Source organism: Myotis yumanensis, unplaced genomic scaffold, assembly GCF_028538775.1.
Source record: "Myotis yumanensis isolate MYYU_CA2020_CCGP unplaced genomic scaffold, mMyoYum1.0.hap1 SCAF_2, whole genome shotgun sequence".
NCBI lineage: Eukaryota > Metazoa > Chordata > Mammalia > Chiroptera > Vespertilionidae > Myotis > Myotis yumanensis.
In genome coordinates this window covers 16,301,204-16,315,248 of record NW_027223753.1, presented here as the reverse complement: position 1 = coordinate 16,315,248, position 14,045 = coordinate 16,301,204, and the positions used below count along the sequence as shown (strand labels likewise).

Genomic DNA, 14,045 nt, shown 5'->3' with positions numbered 1-14,045 from the left:
TACTTGAGAGGCAGTACAGAGAATTGTTTCACAATTTGTACTCTATTTCCCTATAATACTCTTTAATACTTTATTTATTTTATTGACTTTTTTTTTCTTTTTTGAGAGAGAGGAAGGAAGAGAGATAGAGAAACATCGATGTGAGAGAAACATAGATGGGCTGCCTCCTACTGGGGATTGAGCCCGAATATTGGGCATGTGCCCAGACTGAGAATCGAACCAGAGACCTTTCAGTGCCTGGGAAGATGCCCAACCGAGTTACACCAGCCAGGGTTCTCAGTATGGACTCTTGATCAGACAGCTTGGGTTTGAAGTGTGACTTAGCAATTTATTTGCTTTATAAGGAGGGCAAATTTTTTTAGTATCTCTGCACCTCAGTTCCTTCATATAAAAATGAAGATAATGACAGCACCTAATTCATGTTAATTCTTTTAAAATTAACTTACAACAGTGCCTGACACATATTAAGTGCTTTGTTAAAGTTTTTTTTAATTATACATGTCAATAAAAGTGGCAGTTTGGTCCCTGGAGGATAAAGTATAAATGTGGAAACTTTGAATTCATAAGAGCCTACAAAGAATTTGGGACAAACTCTTAGAAGTGAATTTAAAACTTTGGAGGGGAAAAAAAGAAGCTATATGGTACTATTTCTCTAATGTACTTCACTGACCTCTACAGTTTTCTTTTAGTAACAGCAACCAAACCCTCACTAATTCACTGCATTTACAACAGAAATCCCAGGTCTTCACATACTGATTAAAAGTTTTGTTCAGTAATAAAAGCTTCAATTTATGGCTAGTATCATTCAGTGTGTTAATGGTAAAACAGAAGGATTAGATTATCTACCTACTAATGATATCAAACAATCAATATCAAAATCCTTTCTTTCATCCCGCCCCCCCCCTTTTTTTTTTACAGAGAGGAAGGGGGAGGGATAGAGAGTTAGACACATCGATAAGAGAGAAACATCGATCAGCTACCTCCTGAACACCCCCAAATGGGGTTGTGCCTGCAACCAAGGTACATGCTCTTGACCAGAGTCGAACCTGGGACCCTTCAGTCCGCAGGCTGACGCTCTATCCACTGAGCCAAACCGGTTATGGCTCATCCCTTTCTTTAAAGTAGAACAAAATGATAGGCCCACTGGATTCTAAGATCTTTTCAAATTGATATAAATTAAAAATAGAATGACAATGGAACTTTCAGTTAACAGACTCACTCCTAGGTATATAATCTCTTCAAAAAAAAAAAATATATAGGCCCACAAAATCTTGTATATGAACACTCACAGCAGTGTATGTATGTGTGTGTGTGTGTGTGTGTGTGTGTATGTGTGTATATATATATGTATATGTGTATATATATATATATATATATATATATATAAAACTACAGGCCCGGTGCACAAAAATTTGTGCACCCAGGGGGGGGTCGTCCCTCAGCCCTGCCTGTGCCCTCTTGCAGTCTGGGACCCCTCAGGGGATAACCACCTGCTGGCTTAGGCCCACTCCCCGGGGGATTGGGCCTAAGCTGGCAGTCAGACATCCCTCTGGCAGCCTGGGAGCTGGTGGGCGTGGTTTGGGGGCGTAGCGAATATTAACGGGTCGACCGGACAGGAGCTTGCACTCGCAGTGTCGGGGGCAGGGTGGCAGGGGCCTCCGCACACCTGCACTGGGGGAGGGCCTGATCAGCAGCAGCCGCAGCTGCTTCAAGGGCCGGAGAGGGAGGCAGGGCCGGACCAGAGGGTGGACAGCTGCGCGATTTCTAATCACGCGTTGGGCTCCTAGTTATTTATAATAGCCCAAAAGTAGAAAGACTTCAAATGTCCATCAACTGATGAATGGATAAATAAATTCAGCAATAAAAAAGAATGAAGCAGAGAGAGATTAAAAATGGAAGCAGAGTAGGAGGATGCTGCATGGACATGCTCCCAGGAACAAGCTGGAATTACAACTGAAATACGGAAAGGCTTCCTGATTAATCAATGGAAAGCTCACAGGAGAGAACTCTGATACCCAAGGATGGAAGGTGGAGACTGCATAGAGACTGGTAAGAGGGGCGGAGGCACAAAAGGGCTAGCCAAGCACCCACAGACGGCAACTGAAGTCCCGGAGAGATATCTCAGCTGTGGAGGGGTGCCTGGGATCTAATCCCGAAGCTGGGCTCCCCAGCAGAGAGCACCAAATCTGAGAAAGGTACCCACATAACATCTAGCTGTGAAAAGCAGCGGGGGACATCTTTCCTACATAGACATCTGCCTTACCTAGGGGGAAGACAGTGACACACCCTATTGAAAAACATCTTGCCCTGAGGCCACTTAAGAGATTAAAAGTAACAATTAACCTCCCAGCAGAAGCAACTGCCCCACCCTGTTGAAAAAACTCTCCTCATACCTGAGGAGGATTGCCTGGGGGCAATTCAAGTCAGAATCCTATTAGTCTGTGGACAGAGGCGGTCTATGGAGGCTTTGAATCTTTGTCTGATCTAATTAGTCAGAACAGCTGTTAACACTGTCCTGCACTAGAGATAGAGAGGTGTAGAGGATCTACCTAGTACACAGTCACAAACCCAGACAACCAAAATGAGGAAACAAACAACCCCCAAATGAAAGAACTAGGAAATTCTCCAGAAGAAGAGATAAATGAAGCAGAGATAAGAAATTTATCTGAAACAGAGTTCAGAGTAATGATGTTAAAAATGCTCAACAGTATAAAAAAAAGATACAGTAACTATGAAAAAAGAACAGTCTGAGATAAAGAATGACATAACACAAATAAAGAATACATTGGAAGGAATACACAGCAAATTAGGGAAAGCTGAGAATCGAATCAGTGAATTAGAAGACAGAGTTGAAAATATCAATTAGAGAACCAAAAAGAAAAAACAGGAGGACAGCTTAAGGGAGCTGTGGGACAAAGTGAAACATAACAATATTAGAATAGTAGGTGTGCCAGAAGAGGCAGAAAGGGAGAAAGGAATAGAGAAGGTGTTTGAAGAAATAATGGTAGAAAACTTCCCTAACCTGGTAAAGGAAAAAATCACACGAGATCAGGAGGCACAGAGAACCCCAAACAAGAAGAACCCAAAGAGACTCACACCCAGACACATCATAATTAAAATGCCAAAAATTAAAGACAAAGAGAGAATCTTAAAGGCAGCAAGAGAAAAGAAAACTGTTACCTACAAAGGAGTTCCCATAAGGCTGACACCTGATTTCTCGTCAGAAAAGCTACAGGCCAGAAGGGAATGGCATGAAGTACTCAAGGTAATGGAAAGCAAGGATCTCAGACCAAGATTACTATATCCAGCAAGGCTATCATTCAAAATAGATGGTCAAATAAAGAGCTTCACAGACAAAAAAAGACTAAAGGAGTTCATCACCACCAAACCAGCATTACAAGAAATGCTTAAGGGACTGCTGAGAAGAAACAGAGAAAGAAACCTAGCCATACAGAATTAAAATGGCTATAAATGAGGGGTATTAAAGTCCCCTACTATGACTATATTGTTGTCAATCTCTCTGTTAAAGTCCTCTGGAAGTTTTTATATATATATATTTAGGTGCACCTATATTGGGTACATAAATGTTTACCAGGGTTATATCTTCTTGTTGGATCGATCCCTTTAGTATTATGTAGTGACCTTTGTTGTCTCTTGTGATGGCCTTTTCAATAATAACCCTAAATGTAAATGGATGAAATGCTCCAATCAAAAGGTGTAGGGTAGCTGAATGGATACAAAAACATGACCCAACTATATGCTTTCTACAAGAGACCCACCTCAAAAAGAAAGACACACATAGGATGAAAGTGAAGGGATGGAAAAAATTTTTCCCATGCAAATGGAAAAGAAAAAGAAAGCTAGAGTAGCAATACTCATATCCGACAAAATAGACTTTAAAATGAAGGCCATCACAAGAGACAACATAGGTCACTACATAATACTAAAGGGATCGATCCAACAAGAGGATATAACCCTGGTAAACATTTATGCACCCAATATAGATGTACTTAAACAGAGACTCTAAAGGACACACTAGATCAGATGGATTTAATAGACATTTATAGACCATTTCACCCCAACGCAGCAGAATATACATTCTTCTCAAGTGCACATAGATCATTCACAAAAGTATGGAGTTTCCTCAAAAAATTAAAAATAATTCCAATAATCCCACTTCTAGGAATATATCCCAAGAAACCAGAAACACCAATCAGAAAGCATATATGCACCCCTATCTTCATAGCAGCACAATTTACAATAGCTAAGATATGGAAACAGCCTAAGTGCCCATCAGCAGATGAGTGGATTAGAAAACTGTGGTGCATCTACACAATGGAATACTACACTGCAGTAAAAAATAAGGAACTCTACCATTTGCAACAGCATGGATGGACCTGGAGAGCAACATGCTAAGTGAAATAAGCCAGTTGGAGAAAGATAAATATCATATGAACTCACTCATTTGTGGAATATGATGAACAGTATAAACTGATGAACAAAAACAGAGCCAGAGGGGAAAACAATACACTAGAATATAATAGAAGTAATCCTGTTATTTGCAGATTTTTAATATTTCCTACAACTTTTGTGATATCATACTATGTTAGTACAGTTTTGGTAACATTATTATACTTAAAATCCTTTTATTCTTGAAATATTAATGTTTATTGTATGTAATCCTATATAATAGAAGGCTAATATGCAAATCGACCAAACGGCGGAGCAACCATCGCTATGACGCACACTGACCACCAGGCACAGACGCTCAACACAGGAGCTGCCCCCTGGTGGTCAGTCACTCCGACGGGGGTGTGCCACTCAGCCAGAAGCCCTGAGCTGGGCTGGAAAGTGCAGCGGCGGTGGTGGGAGCCTCTCCCACCGCCACAGCAGCGCTAAGGATGTCTGACTGCCAGCTTAGGCCCGCTCCCCGCCATCAGTCAGACATCCTCTGAGGGCTCCCGGACTGCGAGAGGGTGTAGGCCAGGCTGAGGGACTCCCCCTCCCTCGAGTGCATGATTTTTGTGCACCAGGCCTCTAGTATTATTATATGTAAGATCATTTTTCTTGAATAATTGGTGTTTATTGCATGCAACATTATCATATTTAAAATCGTTTTTCTTGAGATATTAATGTTTATTGCATGTAACAATATTAATTTAAGACAATTTTTCTTGAAATATTAAGGTTTATTGCATGTAATATTTAAAATCGTTTTTTGCCGAAACCGGTTTGGCTCAGTGGATAGAGCGTCGGCCTGCGGACTGAAAGGTCCCAGGTTCGATTCTGGTCAAGGGCATGTACCTGGGTTGTGGCACATCCCCAGTAGGAGATGTGCAGGAGGCAGCTGATCAATGTTTCTCTCTCATCGATGTTTCTAACTCTCTATCTCTCTCCCTTCCTCTCTGTAAAAAATCAATAAAATATATTAAAAAAAAATTAAAATTGTTTTTTCTTGAAATAAAAAAAAACTGAAAAAAAGGAAAAATAAAATAAAAAGAAATGAACATTACTGTCACGACAAGTGAAGAAGGATTACACCATAAACCAGAGCAGAGAGCAAGGCCATGGGATGGGAAGGAAGTTTCCCAGAGAAAGCGATGACAGGGCCAAAATCTGTAGGTAAGTCAAAGCAAAGAACTGGAAGACTTGAAACACACCACCCTCACTCTCCAAACTTCTCATTTCTTAGCCTGATGACTCCCAACCTTAATGTGGAACCCAGACATCGTCCTGGGCAGAGACTGTATCTACTCCTCCAGGTACCTGTTGCACCTGTTGATCCCACCCCGCAATGCGCACCGTAATCAACCCCAACACATTTTGCTGAAAAGAACTGAAAGCAACCTTACAAGTCATGCAGATTGCCTGAAGTATTTTAAACATACAGTCCAGCCTAGCCGGTGTGGCTCAGCGGTTGAGCATCAACCTGTGAACCAGGAGGTCATGGTTCAATTCTAGGTCAGGGTACATGCCCGGGTTGCAGGCTCACTCCCCAATATGAGGTGTGTAGGAGGCAGCCGACCAATGATTCTCTCTCATCACTTACGTTTCTATCTCTCTCCCCCTCTCCCTTCCTCTCTGAGATCAACGAAAATATATTAAAAAAATAAATACAGTCCACAGGCAAAAAAAAAAAGAATAAAGCACTGATACATGCTACAAAATAGATGAACTTTGAAAACATTATACCAAATGAAAGAAGCCAAACGCAAAAGGCCTCATATTGTATGATTCCACTTATATGCAATGTCCAGAATTGGTTGCCAGGGACCAAGAGGAGGAGGGCCATGGGGGAACAGGGAGTGAATGCTGATGAATATGGGATTTCTTTCCAAGGTGATCAAAATGTTCTGAGATTAGATAGTGGTAATGGCTGCAACAACCTTGTGAATATACTAAAACCACTAAACTATACACACATAAAATCAGATTTTATGATATGTAAATTACATCTCAATTAAGAACTCCCACAAGGAGTAAACTAGTACAGAATAAATAATTCTGACTTTCTCCCACTAACTTCAGAAGTAGATGGGCTACTGGTGGAAATTTTTAGAACTACTGAAGAAGAGATTTCCTGAGATAAAATCAAGAGAAATAAAGGTATGAGAAGCAACACAAACAATCCATTATACAGCCAGGAAAAGTAGGAGTGAATGGAAACAGGAAAAAAAGCACCCAATATTGATGGCTTCTATCTTCAAAGCCCTTTAAACACAGAAATATTAATTCATTCAATAAATTTAACATGTGTTCAGTGCTTACTACCCATCAAGCACTGAGCTAAACACTCTGTAGGTATCATGTCTTATGTTTAATGCTCACATCAAACCTATGAGGTAGTTACCGTTATTATGCTCATTTTCTGGATGAAGAAATAAAAATTTAGAGAGCTGAAGATCAGATGGCTAGGAAGAGGCTTCACAGCCAGGACTGTGCTCTAATGCTATAGGAGTCTAATCAGCATTCTCTGTGTACGACAAAGAGAAATTAAGGAAATTCTAAGGCACTACAAGTTGAAAGTTCTGCCTCAGATACAGCCAGATTTGCTAGCCCCAGAGCAGTAAGGAACGGAGATAGCTCATATAATTTCTTCACTTTGCCCCTGATAACCACCCAGGCTCTATTTCCCAAGTTGCTACCCAAAATTAAATTTTTACTGTTGTATTTCTCCCCTTGAGGAATTACAATCTTAGTGTGGGACGTCGCACTAGGCAGCTGTTGAGAGAACCACATCAAGAGAGGAGAGGATTTGAAGGGATATACAGACAGCTGACACAGACACATTAAGAATCTCACACCATCACACTGTTTTCATGGCCTTCATAGCTCATTAAATCAGCTCTAAAGAGAAGCCAAACCATTGCCAAGAAGTGACCCGACAAAGAACAGGTCCTGAAGCACACACAACAGCAGACCATTACGAAGCAGCCAAGGCCTAAGGGCAAGTAATGAGGCCTGGCTGTCTTCCTCAGCCTCTATCACCACTCCTCCCTACCCAGCACACCATTCAATTCATCAATCAAAACCTACCCAGTGCCTACTAGGTGCCTACCTCTACACCACGTGGTGAAAATAAACTGGAGCAAAAGACAAACAGAGCCCGGCCGGCGTGGCTGTGGCTGAGCATCGATCGATGAAGCAGGAGGTCAACGTTCACCGGTCCGATTCCCGGCCGGGGAGTGGGCTCCTTCACTAGTGGGGGGCGTGCAGGAGGCAGCCCATCAAGGATGCTCGCTCATCATGGATGTTTCTCTCTCTCTCTCTCCCTTTCCCTTCCTCTCTGAAATCAATAAAAAATATTTAAAAAAAAAAAAGAAGACAAAGAGCTCTGATTCTCCCAGTTTATTGTGATGGAGCAAGTACTAAGTACCCTGTATTGAACAGGTAAGTTTTCACACACTAAACGCCAACAGCGTCTTCTTGTCCAAAGCAGAAGCAGCGTTCCTCAACCTCAGTGCTACTGTCATTTTAGGTCGGAACAGTCTTTGTTGGGGAAGGCTGTGCGGCCACCCTTGACTTCTAACCACTAGGTGCCAGAGGCAGTCTCTGAGGTGAGATCATCAGAAAATCTCCGGACGGGGCCAAAGTCCCCGTGGGGAGCAAAACGGCCCCGCTCGGAAACTCCAGCCGAGAGCCCTCACAGGCGCTCCCGGTCCCCCAAATCTATTCATTCTTCAACTCTCAGTTCAAACTTCGCAGGAAGGGCCCCCGGCCCTCGCAGACTACATCCGCAACTTGGATTCCGTCTACTTTCTCCCGGGACTGCGCGCCGCCTGAGGGCACGGACCCTGCTTCCCGCCGTCCAACTGGCCCAGGCCTGAGGCCCTTCACTCAGGCACAGCGACTGCTGTGGCGGGAATGACGACGGAGCAGAAAGCCAGGCGAGAAACTCCAAGGGGCGTGTGTGGGGCATTATTTTAGGAAACCCAGCTAAGAGACCAAGGCGGACCGCGTAGGTGCTGTGCGCATGCGCTTTCGTTCAGCCGCGCCATCCCCGTCGCCCCCCGCCCCCCCAAGAGGCAGATAGGTCGTGCGTGTCTGAGGCTTCTCCAAGGCTCCCCAAGGTGGGGCAGGGTTTGTCAACCCGACGGAAGTTCCCGAGGGGAGGAGGACTTACGTGGGCCTGGAAGCGGGCGGCGAAATACCTCACTCAGGGACACCAACTGCGGCCACCACGTCGGCCACCAGCGCCGAATCCGTCCTTCGGTTCTCGTAACGGCCGCTGCACGCCCGCCTGGCCGCGCGCCTCAGAGCGCGCCTCCCCGGCCCCACCCCTTTCTGCGCGCCTGTGGCCAATCAGGAGCCGGGCCGCGCCGGTGTCCCGCCCTTGCACGCTGCCCTGGGTTCCGAGAGCGGACGGGTCTTTCTGCGCATGACCCCGCCGCCCCAACCAGCCTGCGGGTCCGCCCCTGGCGCGGGTCTCGCCTCTGGGCGGAGTCCGGCTCCCCCGGGCCTGGAGTAGCTTGCTGGGCATGGGCAGACGGAGAAGCTGGCGGCCAGGACAAATCTTTCGGGAATCGCATTCAACCTGCCCCTCCCTCCTCCCGTCCCCCACTCCTGAATGGTACTCCCACCTGAATATAGGGTGTGGGTCACTGCTCACATGTCAGGGTTAGGGCTGCTGCGGCTGGGGTCAGGGCTTGGGGTCAGGGGTCAGCTTGTGACCAGGACTCAGGGTGAAGGATCAAGCTTGCCTTCCTACCCAAATTCGGTCCCCAGGAAAAGGAACTAAGTTCATTGCATTAATAGATATTTAAAAGTCATACTTGGAAATTGTTTAAAGAAGGAACAAAACCATCAGCCGAAGGATAGTGAAATCCCAGGGTATCTGGAAACCTGACTTAGGAGGGAGAGACATTAAAAAGCTGTGTGATTTTTTTTTTAACTTTGAAGAACCAGACTAAAGAACTTTAATTACTGGATCAAATTCACTCTAGAGCAGTGGTTCTCAACCTTCCTAATGCCGCGACCCTTTCATACAGTTCCTCATGTTGTGGTGACCCCCAATTTCATTGTTACAAATTGAACATAATTATAGTATAGTGATTAATCACAAAAACAATATGTAATTATATGTGTTTTCCAATGGTCTTAGGCGACCCCTGTGAAAGGGTCGTTCGACCCCCAAAGGGGTCTCGACCCACAGGTTGAGAACCGCTGCTCTAGAGGAAGGAATCTGGGATGTGCTCCAGGGTTCTATCAGCACCCTCATATTTTTAGAATATAGAAGGGCCCTGGCCGGTGTGGCTCAGTTGGTTGAGCATCCTCCCATGCGCCCAAAGGTTGCTGGTTTGATTCCTGGTCAGAACATATGTCCAGGGTTTTGGGCTCAATCCCACATTGGAGTGCGTGCTGGAGGCAGCTGATCATGTTTCTCACAGAGATGTCTCCCCCCCACCCCAACCCCCACCCCCCCATCTCCCTCAATGGAAAAAAATATCCTTGGGTGAGGATTAATTAACTAATTAAATAAAATAAGGGCAAGAGTTAATGCTTTTGCCAACAGGGCTATTTAAAATCTACTCCAGACTTGTAAAGTTAATATGATTTCCCATGGCAGGATAGGCCAATATCCTGGACCACCATCCTACCCTTCCCTCCCTAGTCCCGCCCCCAGGGTGACCGCTTAGCTGGGCGTCTGGCTCCCTGGGCAGGCAGTGGCCACAGAGCTGCAAGGTGGAGGCTGCAGCGATGGCCAGGAACCCTCCCTCCCCCAACCCAAGCTGTGTGTTCACCAGCTGGCCGACCTGGGTGTCCCGCTGCTAGTCACACAGGGTCACTCGGCTGTGCAGGTAGAGCCCATTGCTGTTGAAGGCCAGCATCACCTCCAGAGAAGCCTCTGTTGCCCTGCAGGCCCCAGAGCAGCCAGTTGCTGACTAGACAGCTGTGGGGAGAGGCAGCGTCACCCATTGCTAGGAGCCTGGGCTTGGGGTCCTCAGTGTGGATGGACAAACATTGATTTCCCTTTATGTGCTTGTCTCTGTGTGATTGTAGATGCTGGGTCTCTTGCTGAGAACTTTGCATACATTATTTCATATCAGTCCTAGAAGAAAGACAATACTTTTGCCCCCTTCCTTCTCTTTTTAAAAAAATATACTTTTATTGATTTCAGAGAGAAGGGAGAGGGAGAGAGAGATAGAAACATCAACGATGAGAGAGAATCATTGATCGGCTGCCTCCTGTATGCCCCCTACTGGGGGTTGAGCCCGCTACTGGGCATGGGTCCTGATCAGGAATTGAACCTTGACCTCCTGGTTGATGAGTCGATGCTCAACCACCGAGCTTCATTGGCCGTGCAACGTTGTTCAATTTTTACCTTGTCGATTAAGGTGCTGCTCCAATGAGCATTGGTTCATTGAATCTTCACAACTAATCTGAGTAAAGACTATTATTTCTATTAACCAAATGAAGAAACAAAGGCTTAGATAGGGGAAGACATCTATTCAAGGTCACACAGCCAGGAAGTGGTCCATCAGACCCCAGAGCCCAGTGTCTTCTCTACAATGCTGCACTATCTCACAAAAATACAGCTTCATTCTCATACCTGAGCCAGCCACTCTGGAGAGAGAGAGAAGGGCCCAGCTCAGCACAGAGCCTTCCTCTTTTCCCTGGGCAATGGGCAGAAATAGGTCCATCACCTGATACCCTTACATTGCATCCTTGACTGTTGTCAAAGGTCTAATTCAGTAAACTAGTGACCCAACCCAGGTGACAGGCTCTTCATTCCCACAACCTAGTTCTGAGGAGGCACCGACCCTTGTCCCCAACCCTGCCCCGGTCTTGCACTCACTCCTTCCGCACCCAACTTTCTTGTAGCTCTGTGCAGAGTTAAAGGGATTGCAATAGGGCAGAAGAGCTGGCTGGGATGCATGGAAAGAGTAGGGGGATCTAGGCTCTAGACCTGGGTCTATTACTGACTCACTGTGTGATTTTTAGGAAGATCCCACCCACCTCGGTGCCTCCATGTCCCCCTCAGCACAGTGAAGGACTTGGGCTCCGCATTGGAGGAGCCCTCTATACTCTGGTGACCAATGGGTCTGTTTGCTACAAAAGTCCAGGCTGAAATAAACAGATGTTTGCTATAAGGGTTTCCATTTTTTATTTGCAAGGAGAGATGTTTCCATTGGATCTAATTTTGTTGTTTTATTTCTTCTGTGTGGTCAACCAGTTGTCTCTGCCTCCTTACAGAAAAGTCCATCCTTTCCCTACTGACTTGCCATGCTATCTGTCAGTATGTATCCAGATGGCTTTTCATTCCCTTTCTTTCATTCCACTGGTTCACTTGTCTATCCCTGCACCAACACCATGTTATGTTACTGTTACTTTAATGTAAATCTCAGTCAATGGTAGAGTCTCCCATCTTGTTCTTCAGAATTATCTTGGCCATGTTGGCCTTTTGATTTTCCTTATATATATTAGAATCTGCTTATCGAGTTGTGATTTTGATGGGAATTATGCCACAATTGTAGATTTGGGAGAATTGACATCTTTATGATACTGATGTTTCCTGCCCACAGCAGCTCCTTTGAGAAGCCATGGAGTATGGCCTGGGCTCTGAAGTCAGACCTGTGATAGGATCCTAGCTCTGTGATGGGGGCAAATCACTTCATGTTTCTGAGCCTCAGTTTCCTCAGCTGTAAAACAGGGATGATAATAGTACCCACCTCACTGATGGTCATAAGGATTAAATGAGATAATGCATGTGAAGAACCTAGCATAGTGCTTAGCATATACTTGGTGCTCAATAACCAGAACCTGCTAATAATTATCCCCTTCTGTCCTCTTACCAAGATTGCTATCTGCTTCCTGGATACTCCTATTCCTGGAAAATGTCATGGACTCATGGGAGTGATGAGACATGCAATTTGCTGCCACCTCCCAATATCTTCCCCCAAGAGAGGGCAGCAGGTGTCTGAGCTCCTCGGCCCTCAGTTCTAGGCCAGCTTGGGAGAAAATTAGCCTGCTGAAACCCCAAGCTATTGGTCCAGCCCAGATGGGAAGGACAGACAAAAAGGGGGAGATAGCTGAGATGACAAATGGAGGAAGTAGATAGACAAAGCTAGCATCCTCAAAGAAGATGGATGAGCAAAGCCAGAAGCCCCTTGGAGGTCATCCCATCATGCTCCTGTGTCCAAACTCATTGGTGCCCAAGCCTTTTAGACAATTAAAGGGTGGGGTGGAGGATGGCTGTGCTCACATTATAGGATCTTCCAGAAGATACTACCTGATCTTACCTGATCTTCCACCACCTTCTTCCCCTCTCTGGCCAGCCAGACAAGGAGAAATGAGAGTCCCCAGAGAAGGATAGATGGAAAGGGTGAATGTGGATACTCACCAGGCAGATTGAGGGCTCGATCTCCAGTAAATAGCAGCAGCAGCAAAAGCCACTGGCTGCCCATAGCTCTGCTGGTTGATGATCCTGGAGGGCACTGGAAAGCAGTCCTGGCCCAAACATCAGCTCCAAGATAGTGAGGCACTGCTGTCACTGGGGCCACCTCTCACCTGCCTGCTGAGTATACCACCCTGTCCCAGGTGTCCAGACTTTTCCCTCCAGAAGATCCCAGAGGGCTTCTCTGTAGTGAAACCAATGCTGATGGGAGGGGTATGGAGGGTAGAGTTTCCCCATCAGCTGCAATTAGTGGGTCTCTGGGGATGCCCATTCAAGTTGATGAATATCCCCAAGGTCCCTAGTTGTCAGTCTTTGCTAAATAGCTGGGCAGAACTCTGGGCCTTTCAGCCTTCCCCTCTCCCCAGCACCGAGGAACCTGAGTCTCAGTGATGTGGCTGATTTCATCGGCCTCCCCACTCCTGGGCTGAGAGCGGGCCATTTGATCTTGGAGCTGGGAACCAATCTCATCCTCTCCCCATTGCACAGATGGGGAAAGCAGAAAACAAGGCTCAGTGACTTGCCTAAGGACCAGAATCCTGTCCTCCAACACATCTCTTCCTGTTGCCCGTGACGACCACAGCTTTCTCAGACTCTCTGCATTGCCTAAGTCTTATGGCAGTAAATGGTGTCTGGTTTGTCATTCTCCGTTGCCCCAAGATGGAGCTTCCTGTACCTGCATGACTTGGTCAATGGTGACCCCATTAGACTAGAATTCCCCAGAATGAGGACCAGTCTCTTCTGTCTTCAGACAGAGTGGGTAGGACTGTCTCCTGCGTCAGGCAGGGGCTCCCAACCACCAAATTTTAGGTCTCTAAGCACATGATTATATCTTTACCACTTAGTCACAGTCATGTAGGGTGCAGATTCTCTCTCCCATTGGACTGGAAGCTCTGGAGGGCAGTCAGTGACTTTCCCATCAGACAAACAGGCTATTGAGGGGCAAGATCAGTCTTGCCCATCAGACCTGGGGCAAGGTTGCCCCAAGGTGTTGGAGATCCACAAATCAGACACATTGATGCCAACATAAAATTTTATTGTCAATACACAGATGCCTAGCCTTACTGGCCTCAGCTTTTTCCTCTTAGTTCTTGGGCCCACGGAAGCCCCATCTAGTTCTGGCCTAGAGCAGGGGGCCAGGGGTGCCCCTACT

At 45.9% G+C, this 14,045-nt stretch overlaps 1 protein-coding gene across 4 annotated transcripts in view; it reads right to left on the bottom strand.

The window, feature by feature from the left end:
• The window catches only part of CEP85 (centrosomal protein 85), a 34,484-nt gene extending 25,760 nt beyond the window's left edge, over nt 1-8,724 (bottom strand). For 3 of the 4 annotated variants that reach the window (XR_011470208.1, XM_070404423.1, XM_070404426.1), the window contains exon 1: nt 8,624-8,714. The gene's annotated coding sequence lies outside the window, so the exon portion shown is untranslated. Of the gene's footprint in view, nt 1-8,623 lie in introns of all 4 variants that reach the window. The other variant, XM_070404425.1, reaches the window with a different exon arrangement.
• Nucleotides 8,725-14,045: the final 5,321 nt, after the last annotated feature.